Source organism: Pecten maximus, chromosome 3 (genome assembly GCF_902652985.1).
Source record: "Pecten maximus chromosome 3, xPecMax1.1, whole genome shotgun sequence".
Taxonomy (NCBI): domain Eukaryota; kingdom Metazoa; phylum Mollusca; class Bivalvia; order Pectinida; family Pectinidae; genus Pecten; species Pecten maximus.
Window position 1 is genome coordinate 28,490,176 of NC_047017.1, and position 14,233 is coordinate 28,504,408.

General features: G+C 38.2%; 1 protein-coding gene across 4 annotated transcripts in view; it reads left to right on the forward strand.

Moving 5' to 3' along the window:
- LOC117323815 (neuroglobin-like) overlaps positions 1–14,233 on the forward strand; it is a 47,887-nt gene that overhangs the window by 16,868 nt on the left and 16,786 nt on the right. Inside the window, exon 1 of one of the 4 annotated variants that reach the window (XM_033879278.1) lies at positions 3,013–3,250. The exons of 1 other annotated variant lie outside the window; for it this stretch is intronic. The gene's annotated coding sequence lies outside the window, so the exon portion shown is untranslated. Of the gene's footprint in view, positions 1–3,012; positions 3,251–6,036; positions 6,107–14,233 lie in introns of those variants that run through there. 2 more of the 4 variants (XM_033879279.1, XM_033879280.1) reach the window with 2 other exon arrangements.

Consider the following 14,233-nt stretch of genomic DNA (forward strand, 5'->3'; position numbering starts at 1 on the left):
TACTAGACGGTAAGAAGTTAACCCCTTGTACAATATTTTATACTAGACGGTAAGAAGTTAACCCCTTGTACAATAGTTTATACTAGACGGTAAGAAGTACACCCCCTTGTACAATAGTTTATACTAGACGGTAAGAAGTTAACCCCTTGTACAATGGTTTATACTAGACGGTAAGAAGTTAACCCCTTGTACAATGGTTTATACTAGACGGTAAGAAGTAAACCCCCTCTTACAATGGTTTATACTAGACGGTAAGAAGTTAACCCCCTTGTACAATGGTTTATACTAGACGGTAAGAAGTACACCCCCTTGTACAATAGTTTATACTAGACGGTAAGAAGTTAACCCCTTGTACAATGGTTTATACTAGACGGTAAGAAGTTAACCCCCTTGTACAATGGTTTATACTAGACGGTAAGAAGTACACCCCCTTGTACAATAGTTTATACTAGACGGTAAGAAGTTAACCCTTTGTACAATAGTTTATTCTAGACGGTAAGAAGTACACCCCCTTGTACAATAGTTTATACTAGACGGTGAGAAGTATACCCCGTTGTACAATAGTTTATACTAGACGGTAAGAAGTTTACCCCCTTGTACAATAGTTTATACTAGACGGTGAGAAGTATACCCCCTTGTACAATGGTTTATACTAGACGGTAAGAAGTAAACCCCCTTCTACAATGGTTTATACTAGACGGTGAGAAGTATACCCCCTTGTACAATGGTTTATACTAGACGGTAAGAAGTAAACCCCCTCGTACAATGGTTTATACTAGACGGTAAGAAGTTAACCCCTTGTACAATGGTTTATACTAGACGGTAAGAAGTTAACCCCCTTGTACAATGGTTTATACTAGACGGTAAGAAGTATACCCCCTTGTACAATGGTTTATACTAGACGGTAAGAAGTAAACCCCCTTGTACAATGGTTTATACTAGACGGTAAGAAGTATACCCCCTTGTACAATGGTTTATACTAGACGGTAAGAAGTATATCCCCTTGTACAATGGTTTATACTGGACGGTAAGAAGTTAACCCCCTTGTACAATGGTTTATACTAGACGGTAAGAAGTACACCCCCTTGTACAATAGTTTATACTAGACGGTAAGAAGTTAACCCCTTGTACAATGGTTTATACTAGACGGTAAGAAGTTAACCCCCTTGTACAATGGTTTATACTAGACGGTAAGAAGTACACCCCCTTGTACAATAGTTTATACTAGACGGTGAGAAGTATACCCCCTCGTACAATGGTTTATACTAGACGGTAAGAAGTATACCCCCTTGTACAATAGTTTATACTAGACGGTAAGAAGTTAACCCCTTGTACAATGGTTTATACTAGACGGTGAGAAGTACACCCTGTTGTACAATAGTTTATACTAGACGTTAAGAAGTACACCCCCTTGTACAATAGTTTATACTAGACGGTAAGAAGTAAACCCCCTTGTACAATAGTTTATACTAGACGGTAAGAAGTTAACCCCCTTGTACAATGGTTTATACTAGACGGTAAGAAGTATACCCCCTCGTACAATAGTTTATACTAGACGGTTATAAGTACACCCCCTTGTACAATGGTTTATACTAGACGGTAAGAAGTTAACCCCCTTGTACAATAGTTTATACTAGACGGTTATAAGTACACCCCCTCGTACAATGGTTTATACTAGACGGTAAGAAGTATACCCCCTTGTACAATGGTTTATACTAGACGGTTATAAGTACACCCCCTCGTACAATGGTTTATACTAGACGGTAAGAAGTACACCCCCTTGTACAATGGTTTATACTAGACGGTAAGAAGTATACCCCCTTGTACAATGGTTTATACTAGACGGTAAGAAGTACACCCCCTTGTACAATGGTTTATACTAGACGGTAAGAAGTAAACCCCCTCGTACAATGGTTTATACTAGACGGTAAGAAGTTAACCCCCCTTGTACAATGGTTTATACTAGACGGTAAGACGTAACCCCTTGTACAATAGTTTATACTAGACGGTGAGAAGTATACCCCTTTGTACAATAGTTTATACTAGACATAGTTGTCGTAATGTTGAAATCCTCATTAGGCTTAAATGCTTCTTCTGAAACATTTAAATACATAAATATTTTCTGGTATGAACATACTTATGTTCGTTGAAATGTTGACGTATACTGATGAAGTGTAATTGGTACAGTGTTAAGAGTATAGAGTTGGTACAGGTGAAAAGTGAGTACATGGACTGATAAATCATGATTAGTCATAACACGAGACTTTGAGGGATGGTTAAACACATGCTAGTTTAGTTTTTTTTTTTATGTATTAACATTTTCAGAGTTGACCACGTCCTGATGGAAAATACTCCAGGTATACTCTACCATGTTACAGACGGAATGTCTTTTAGACCTTGACATTGCCCTTTACTTGAAGATTTTTTGTTTGTTCCAAAGTTTTTGTTTTGTTGTTTCGTATAAGAGTAATGTTACATGTACCCTGTCCACAGAGTCAATGTTTTTCTGTGGTATTCCAGAGATGGCAGTCCAAGTCCTCCTCTTGGTTTGGGGTTTGTGTGGTAAGGAAACCTGTTTGGTCCAGATATGTAAAGAAATGACAAAAGTTCTGATTATTCAACCAGGTTCCTGTTTGCGTTTGCTACACATTTTGAAGTGAATTAGAATTTTCCGAAATGTCATTCATACAAATCAGGATATAGTACGGACCCCCTGTCCTGGGGTTATCGCTGAAAACAGATGTCTGAATAGATTCTTGACCATTGAATACAGCTAAACTCGGATATGAGGTCCTGTTGAGTTTAAGTCTAAATAGAAGACATCATTTTGCTTGGCAGCCTCTGTATATCCAGTTTCATTAAGAAATCCTCAGATTGAACCGTACTGCTCTTCCCCAAATTTCACGGAACATTCGGAAGGCAGGCCGTATTGCTCGGTGTCTCCCTGTTTATAATATCCCCGTGAAGTAATAAAGTCACCGAAACAACCTGTCGCGCGATCGGCCACACAATACACAGTCTTTTGACAGAGTTAGCGGTGTGTAAAGTCCAACACCGTTAATGAAGGCAGTTGTAAGGCCAGCGGGATGCTAAGGGAGGTGAGAATTCACCACAGGTAGATAGTAATATCTACTGTGAACACCAAATTGGATCAACCGGTATTGTCTGCCTACTTATCAGGGATTTACATTGATGGAGTGGACACTTCGTGGACGGACACATCATTGACAGGAACTAACACAGGTAACAGGTAAGTTTTCTTAACAATCTGCATCCGGTACAACTCAGATTCCAGCAGGATTTGTCAGGTGGATCGGGAAAATTTACACATGCAATTGTAGTATCATTCGTTTTATTTTACGTAACGTTTATAACCATGTACCAAACTTTGTTTGTTAATGATCTGCAGTGACACCAAGGAACGCCAAGTATTAAAGTCTTACGTAAAAATATATGTGTGCGTATGTTTGGGGTTATAATTGAATACATAAAATCCATGTTAAACTTGCTTTAATGGTAAAGAGTATTCCTGAGCTACAGCACAATACATTTTCATAGAGCCATGCTATTCCAATCTTGTTAAGATTTACATAATATTGTTATACATTACAATTTGAAAATTACTTGCGATATCCCTCCCCTTTATATCAATTAATTATCGTTGTATGGACGTCTTATTTTGGGTCCGACACCTGTACAGTACATAGTCCTGTGTCCGACACCTGTACAGTACATAGTCCTGTGTCCGACACCTGTACAGTACATAGTCCTGTGTCCGACACCTGTACAGTACATAGTCCTGTGTCCGACACCTGTACGGTACATAGTCCTGTGTCCGACACCTGTACAGTACATAGTCCTGGGTCCCACGTCTGTACAGTACATAGTCCTGTGTCCGACACATGTACAGTACATAGTCCTGTGTCCGACTCATGTACAGTACATAGTCCTGTGTCCGACACATGTACAGTACATAGTCCTGTGTCCGACACCTGTACAGTACATAGTCCTGTGTCCGACACCTGTACAGTACATAGTCCTGTGTCCGACACCTGTACAGTACATAGTCCTGTGTCCGACACATGTACAGTACATAGTCCTGTGTCCGACTCCTGTACAGTACATAGTCCTGTGTCCGACACCTGTACAGTACATAGTCCTGTGTCCGACTCCTGTACAGTTCATAGTCCTGTGTCCGACACCTATACTGTACATAGTCCTGTGTCCGACACCTGTACAGTACATAGTTCTGTGTCCGACAACTATACTGTACATAGTCCTGTGTCCGACACCTGTACAGTACATAGTCCTGTGTCCGACACCTGTACAGTACATAGTCCTGTGTCGGACACCTGTACAGTTCATAGTCCTGTGTCCGACACCTATACTGTACATAGTCCTGTGTCCGACACCTGTACAGTACATAGTCCTGTGTCCGACACCTGTACAGTACATAGTCCTGTGTCCGACATCTGTACAGTACATAGTCCTGTGTCCGACACCTGTACAGTACATAGTCCTGTGTCGGACACCTGTACAGTACATAGTCCTGTGTCCGACACCTGTACAGTACATAGACCTGTGTCCGACACCTGTACAGTACATAGTCCTGTTCCGACTCCTATACTGTACATAGTCCTGTGTCCGACACCTGTACAGTACATAGTTCTGTGTCCGACACCTGTACAGTACATAGTTCTGTGTCCGACACCTGTACAGTACATAGTCCTGTGTCCGACACCTGTACAGTACATAGTCCTGTGTCGGACACCTGTACAGTACATAGTCCTGTGTCCGACACATGTACAGTACATAGTCCTGTGTCCGACACATGTACAGTACATAGTCCTGTGTCCGACACATGTACAGTACATAGTCCTGTGTCCGACACATGTACAGTACATAGTCCTGTGTCCGACACATGTACAGTACATAGTCCTGTGTCCGACACCTGTACAGTACATAGTCCTGTGTCCGGCACCTGTACAGTTTATAGTCCTTTGTCCGACACCTGTACAGTACATAGTCCTTGATCAGACACATGGACACTACAAAGTCATATGTCTGACTCGTCTACAGTACGTGGTTCTAGGCCCCGACACCTGTACAATAAAAAGTCCTTGTACGACTCCTATTAGATTAAATAAGACACATGTTAAAATGACATCCGCACGCGGACTAGTGTCAGAAATAGAGCATCAATATGGCCTGGGCCACTCTGTGATCAAAATACTTTCTGGAACGAACACTTTTAAATCAAGCGCACCATGAGAAAGTACATTCTGGTACTATTTATGATGTTTTATTTTGTCAAATATCCAAAAAGCATTGAAACATTTAAAAAAAAAACCCGTTAATGTTGTAATTAAAAAAAAATCTACTTGAAATATAGGTATTTTCCTAGTTCGTTTTTCGAATGAAATGAGAATCTCTATACCGAATGTGTAACACGGCACCTTGTTGTGTGACCTATATATTATTAATATCACACTCAATGTACTCACAGGGAACGTCTTAATATTTCATACAGATTCGATAGATTATAAAAAATCCTGTCTGAAATGCCATCAAACCAGTAATAAAACATGATTTTGTGGCGATGCATTAAATATTCATTACACTGATCACACGCGTAATAGTTTTTTTCAGGCGATCTTACGATAAATCACCGCCAGATGTTTACAGGAATGTTTACAGCAATGTTTACAGGAATGTTTACGATAAATCATCTTTAAAGGTTTACAGGTACGATAAATCAAAGCCATGGTCTACAAGAATTCTTAAGATAAATCAACGTTAGAGATTTACAGGAATTCTTGTTAAATCATCGTCATAGGTGCACAGGAACGATCAATCAAAGTAAGAGGTTGCAGGAATGCTGATGACATATCAACGTCCGAGGTTATAGTGGGAGTTATCCTCCCTCTCCAGGTAACATTTCATTTTTGTGAGTAAATAGTAATCATCCTGTCTAACACATACGTGACGTCATCACTTCGAATGTCACTTCATATTGATAAGAAGAGTTACGGAATGATTTTAAAGACGGAGGTCAAGTAAAAGAAGACAAACATCTAATGCGAATGAAGATTTAATAGTATACAATGTGTGTACAGATGTTAATTACCTATATACAGGTATTCATTATCTATATACAGGTGTTGATAATCTCTATATACAGGTGTTGATAATCTCTATATACAGATGTTGATAATCTCTATATACAGGTGTTGATTATCTCTATCTACAGGTGTTGATAATCTCTATATACAGGTGTTGATTATCTCTATCTACAGGTGTTGATAATCTCTATATACAGGTGTTGATAATCTCTATATACAGGTGTTGATTATCTCTATCTACAGGTGTTGATAATCTCTATATACAGGTGTTGATAATCTCTATATACAGGTGTTGATAATCTCTATATACAGGTGTTGGTTATCTCTATAAGCAGGTTGATAATCTCTATATACAGGTGTTGGTTATCTCTATAAGCAGGTTGATAATCTCTATATACAGGTGTTGGTTATCTCTATATACAGGTGTTGATAATCTCTATATACAGGTGTTGGTTATCTCTATAAGCAGGTTGATAATCTCTATATACAGGTGTTGATAATCTCTAAAAACAGGTTGATAATCTCTATATACAAGAGTTGGTTATCTCTATAAGCAGGTTGATAATCTCTATATACAGGTGTTGATAATCTCTATATACAGGTGCTGATAATCTCTATAAGCAGGTTGATAATCTCTATATACAGGTGTTGATAATCTCTATAAGCAGGTTGATAATCTCTATATACAGGTGTTGGTTATATCTATATACAAGTGTTGATAATCATTATATACGTGTGTTGATTACCTTTATATACATGTGTTGATTATCTTTACATATGTGTTGATTACCTTTATAAACAGGTGTTCATTATCTATGTATACACGTGTTGATTACCTTTATATACAGGTGTTGATTACGTTTATATACGTGAGTTGATTACCTTTATATACAGGTGTTGATTACCTTTATATACAGGTGTTGATTACCTTTATATACCGGTGTTGATTACCTTGATATACAGGTGTTGATTACCTTTATATACATGTGTTGATTATCTTTACATACGTGTTGATTACCTTTATAAACAGGTGTTCATTATCTATGTATACACGTGTTGATTACCTAGGTATACAGGTGTTGATTACTTTTATATATGTGAGTTGATTACCTTTATATACATGTGTTGATTACCTTTATATACAGGTGTTGATTACCTTGATATACAGGTGTTGATTACCTTTATATACAGGTGTTGATTACCTTGATATACATGTGTTGATTACCTTTATATACAGGTGTTGATTACCTTTATATACATGTGTTGATTACCTTTATATACATGTGTTGATTACCTTTATATACGTGTATTGAATATCTTTATATACAGGTGTTGATTACCTTTATATACATGTGTTGATTACCTTGATATACAGGTGTTGATTACCTTTATATACATGTGTTGATTACCTTTATATACATGTGTTGATTACCTTTATATACATGTGTTGATTATCTTTACATACGTGTTGATTACCTTTATATACAGGTGTTGATTACCTTTATATACAGGTGTTGATTACCTTTATATACAGGCGTTGATTACCTTTATATTCAGGTGTTGATTACCTTTATATACATGTGTTAATTACCTTTATATACATTTGTTGATTAACTAGGTATATGTGTGTTGATTCCCCTTTTATACGTGTTATCTATTACTTATTGATGCAGGTGTTGATTACCTGTATATACGGGTATTGGTTACCCATACAAAGGTGTTGATTACCGATATATACTGGTGATGTATATAGTCAGGTGATGGTTGCCTATATATGGGCGTTAAATATCTGCATGTAGAGGTGATGATTACCTGTTTGTACACATGTTGATTAATTATATGTACAAGTTCCTAATCACCTCTTTATAAGGTTTCCTCTGAAATTGTTTTATTCCGTCCCAATAATTCTGCTGAGATTTTATTTGCTTTATATTAGGACCCACTCATATTACTTAAATTGTCATTCGTCACTCGTCTATGCATACATGTATGTCTGTGTTTACCGCACAAGCGACAAACTATGTGTCGGTATCCTAGAAGTGATTTAATAAAAGTAATTAGCATTTTAATTTACATGTCTTCTGCATGATAATTTAACGCTAATAAATCATGGTGCGTCCAGAGTGATTTCTCGTATCTCTAAACACTGGCGCCTGAGTGAGGATATTCACACATTTCCCACGCCTTTTACTAAGATTGCCGACGGCGACGGAGTTTATATTGAAAGAATCTATACATTATTTCCGTAAAGTAACGAACAGATGTGTTGCATGATACTGTTAATTAATATAGTCCGACCAGAACGACCTGTCGTGTTGAACTTTGATTAGCATATTGATTACAGACGAATCTATAGTCCGAGTCTATAGTCATTTAGCGGAATAGGTACTTTGTACATATAATGTAACAAACCTTATCATCAGCTGCATAATTTGTATTTATACCGGTCTAGATTTAGCAACAAGACTGTTAGCATGTGAAAATTGATCACATAGTTACTTTTTTTTGTAACTTATATTTTTTTATTCAATACAATGATACATGTACATGTTAAACAGAGCACTTTGTGACATCTTCACACAGCATCTATGTACTTACATTGGTACAGCATACGCACACACAAAGAAGAAATTCTGTATAATGATTATTACACCACTACATAACAGCACTCGTACATCTGCTCATACATTGGTACATAAGCACACACATACATAGGAAATTCTGTATAATGATATTATCACACACACTCTGATTATGCAGTGATTATTACCGGTATATATGGTATAGCAATACTCCAGGCATGCAAAGAGATCATTGTACGCAAAACACCAATATATACATTATGATTACACACCATACAATAGAACGTAGTTAAAAACATAGTTACTTGAATATGTGTAAACCATGCATCAAAAATAGATGATACAATTCCTGTGTTGTCAATATAAAACTGTAACAAAAAACCGAATGTTCCGGAACAGCACCCTGCTGGACACATTAATATTCCTAATCAATATGTTTTGTTATCACACCTGTGCACAAATAGAACTACCCACTTTGAATATTCCACGAAAAGGTCAACGCGACAGGTCATTCTGGTTTGACTATACCACTGAGACAATGTCATAGATAAAAACAAGGAAACTCATCTCTACATAACAGTGTTATCAACCTCTACACAACACAGTGTCACCAACCCTACATAACACAGTGTCATCAACATCTACATAACACAGTGTCATCAACCTCTACATAACACAGTGTCATCAACATCTACATAACATAGTGTCATCAAGCTCTACATAACACAGTGCCTCAGCCTCTACATAACAGTGTCATCAACCTCTACATAACACTGTGTCATCAACCTCTACATAACACTGTGTCATCAAGCTCTACATAACATAGTGTCATCAAGCTCTACATAACACTGTGTCATCAACCTCTACATAACACAGTGTCATCAACATCTACATAACATAGTGTCATCAAGCTCTACATAACACAGTGCCTCAGCCTCTACATAACAGTGTCATCAACCTCTACATAACACTGTGTCATCAACCTCTACATAACACTGTGTCATCAAGCTCTACATAACATAGTGTCATCAAGCTCTACATAACACAATGTCATTAACCTGTACATAACACAGTATCAACCTCTTCATACCACAATGTCATCAACATCTACATAACACAATGTCATCAACCTCTACACAACACAGTGTCATCAACCTCTACATAACAGTGTCATCAACCTCTACATAACACTGTGTCATCAACCTCTACATAACACAGTGTCATCAACCTCTACATAACACTGTGTCATCAACCTTTACATAACACAATGTCATCAACCTCTACATAACACAATGTCATCAACTTTTACATAACACAGTGTCATCAACCTTTACATACCACAGTGTCATCAACCTCTACATAACACAGTGTCATCAACATCTACATAACTCAGTGTCATCAACATCTACATAACACAGTGTAATCAACCTCTACATAACAGTGTTATCAACCTCTACATAACACAGTGCCATCAACATCTACATACCAACGTCATCAGCCATAACATAACACAGTGTCATCAACCTCTACATAACACAGTGTCATCAACATCTACACAACACAGTGACATCAACCTCTACATAACTAAGTGTTATCAACCACCACATAACACAGTGTCATCAACCTCTACATAACACAGTGTCACCAACCTCTACATAACACAGTGTCATCAACATCTACATAACAGTGTCATCAACCTGTACATAACACAGTGTCATCAAGCTCTACATAACACAGTGTCATCAACCTCTACACAACACAGTGTCATCAACCTCTACATAACAGTGTCATCAACCTCTACATAACACAGTGTCATCAACCTCTACAAAACACAGTGTCATCACCCTTTACATAACACAGTGTCATCAACCTCTACATAGCACAGTGTCATCAACCTCTGCATAGCACAGTGTCATTAACCTCTACATAACACAGTGTCATAAACCTCTACACAACACAATGTCATCAACCTCTACACAACACCGTGTCATTAACCTCTATATAACAGTGTCATCAACCTCTACACAACACAGTGTCATCAACCTCTACATAACATAGTGTTATCAACCTCTACATAACACAGTGTCATCAACATCTACATACCACAGTGTCATCAGCCTCTACATACCAGTCTCATCAACCTCTACATAACACAGTGTCATCAACCTCTACATAACACAGTGTCATCAACCTCTACACAACACAGGTCTACACCTCTACAAACAGTGTCATCAACCTCTACATAACAGTGTCATCAACCTCTACATAACAGTGTCATCAACCTCTACATAACAGTATCATCAACCTCTACATAACACAGTGTCATCAACCTCTACATACCACAGTGTCATCAACCTTTACATAACACAGTGTCATCAACCTCTACATAACACAGTGTCATCAACCTCTGACATAGCACAGTGTCATAACCTCTACATAACACAGTGTCATCAACCTCTACATAACACAGTGTCATCAACCTCTACATACCACAGTGTCATCAACCTCTACATAACACAGTGTCATCAACCTCTACATACCACAGTGTCATCAACCTCTACATAACACAGTGTCATCAACCTCTACATACCACAGTGTCATCAACCTCTACATAACACAGTGTCATCAACCTCTACATAACACAGTGTCATCAACCTCTACATAACACAGTGTCATCAACCTCTACATAACACAGTGTCATCAACCTCTACACAACACCGTGTCATTAACCTCTATATAACACAGTGTCATCAACCTCTACACAACACAGTGTCATCAACCTCTACATAACATAGTGTTATCAACCTCTACATAACACAGTGTCATCAACCTCTACATAACACAGTGTCATCAACCACCACATAACACAGCGTCATCAACCTCTACATAACACAGTGTCATCAACCTCTACATAACACAGTGTCATCAACCTCTACATAACACAGTGTCATCAACCTCTACATAACACAGTGTCATCAACCTCTACATACCACAGTGTCATTCAACCTGTACATAACACAGTGTCATCAACCTCTACATAACACAGTGTTATCAACCACTACATAACACAGTGTCATCAACCTCTACATAGCACAGTATCATCAACCTCTACATAACACTGTGTCATCAACCTCTACATAACACAGTGTCATCAACCTCTACATAACACTGTGTCATCAACCTCTACATAACACTGTGTCATCAAGCTCTACATAACATAGTGTCATCAAGCTCTACATAACACAGTGTCATCAATCTCTGCATAACACAATGTCATCAACCTGTACATAACACAGTATCAACCTCTTCATACCACAATGTCATCAACCTCTACACAACACAGTGTCATCAACCTTTACATAACACAATGTCATCAACCTCTACATAACACAATGTCATCAACCTTTACATAACACAGTGTCATCAACCTTTACATACCACAGTGTCATCAACCTCTACATAACACAGTGCCATCAACATCTACATACCAACGTCATCAGCCATAACATAACACACTGTCATCAACCTCTACATAACACAGTGTCATCAACATCTACATAACACAGTGACATCAACATCTACATAACACAGTGTCATCAACCTCTACATAACACAGTGTCATCAACCTCTACACAACACAGTGTCATCAAGCTCTACATAACAGTGTCATCAAGCTCTAAATAACACAGTGTCATCAACCTCTACATACCACAGTGTCATCAACCTCTACATACAACAGTGTCATCAACCTCTGCATAACTCAGTGTCATCAACCACCACATACCACAGTGTCATCAACCTCTACATAACTCAGTGTCATCAACCACCACATACCACAGTGTCATAAACCTCTACATAACAGTGTCATAAACCTCTACATAACACAGTGTCATCAACCTCTACATAACACAGTGTCATCAACCTCTACATAACACAGTGTCATCAACCTCTACATAACACAGTGTCATCAGCCTCTACATACCACAGTGTCATCAACCTCTACATAACACAGTGTCATAAACCTCTACATAACACAGTGTCATCAACCTCTACATACCACAGTGTCATCAACCTCTACATAACACAGTGTCATCAACCTCTACATAACACAGTGTCATCAACCTCTACATAACACAGTGTCATCAACCTCTACATACCACAGTGTCATTCAACCTCTACATAACACAGTGTCATCAACCTCTACATAACACAGTGTTATCAACCTCTACATAACACAGTGTCATCAACCTCTACATAACACAGTGTCATCAACCTCTACATAACACAGTGTCATCAACCTCTACATACCAGCGTCATCAGCCATAACATAACACAGTGTCATAAACCTCTACATAACACAGTGTCATCAACCTCTACATAACACAGTGTCATCAACCTCTACATAACACAGTGTCATCAACCTCTACATAACACAGTGTCATCAACCTCTACATACCAGCGTCATCAACCTCTACATAACACAGTGTCATCAACCTCTACATAACACAGTGTCATCAACCTCTACATAACACAGTGTCATCAACCTCTACATAACACAGTGTCATCAACCTCTACATACCACAGTGTCATCAACCTCTACATAACACAGTGTCATCAACCTCTACATACCACAGTGTCATCAACCTCTACATAACACAGTGTCATCAACCTCTACATAACACAGTGTCATCATCCTCTACATAACACAGTGTCATCAACCTCTACATAACACAGTGTCATCAACCTCTACATAACACAGTGTCATCATCCTCTACATAACAGTGTCATCAACCTCTACATAACACATTGTCATCAACCTCTACATAACACAGTGTCATCAACATCTACATAACAGTGTCATCAACCTCTACATAACACTGTGTCATCAACCTCTACATAACACAGTGTCATCAACCTCTACATAACACTGTGTCATCAACCTCTACATAACACTGTGTCATCAAGCTCTACATAACATAGTGTCATCAAGCTCTACATAACACAGTGTCATCAATCTCTGCATAACACAATGTCATCAACCTGTACATAACACAGTATCAACCTCTTCATACCACAATGTCATCAACCTCTACACAACACAGTGTCATCAACCTTTACATAACTCAATGTCATCAACCTCTACATAACACAATGTCATCAACCTTTACATAACACAGTGTCATCAACCTTTACATACCACAGTGTCATCAACCTCTACATAACACAGTGCCATCAACATCTACATACCAACGTCATCAGCCATAACATAACACACTGTCATCAACCTCTACATAACACAGTGTCATCAACATCTACATAACACAGTGACATCAACATCTACATAACACAGTGTCATCAACCTCTACATAACACAGTGTCATCAACCTCTACACAACACAGTGTCATCAAGCTCTACATAACAGTGTCATCAAGCTCTAAATAACACAGTGTCATCAACCTCTACATACCACAGTGTCATCAACCTCTACATACCACAGTGTCATCAACCTCTGCATAACTCAGTGTCAT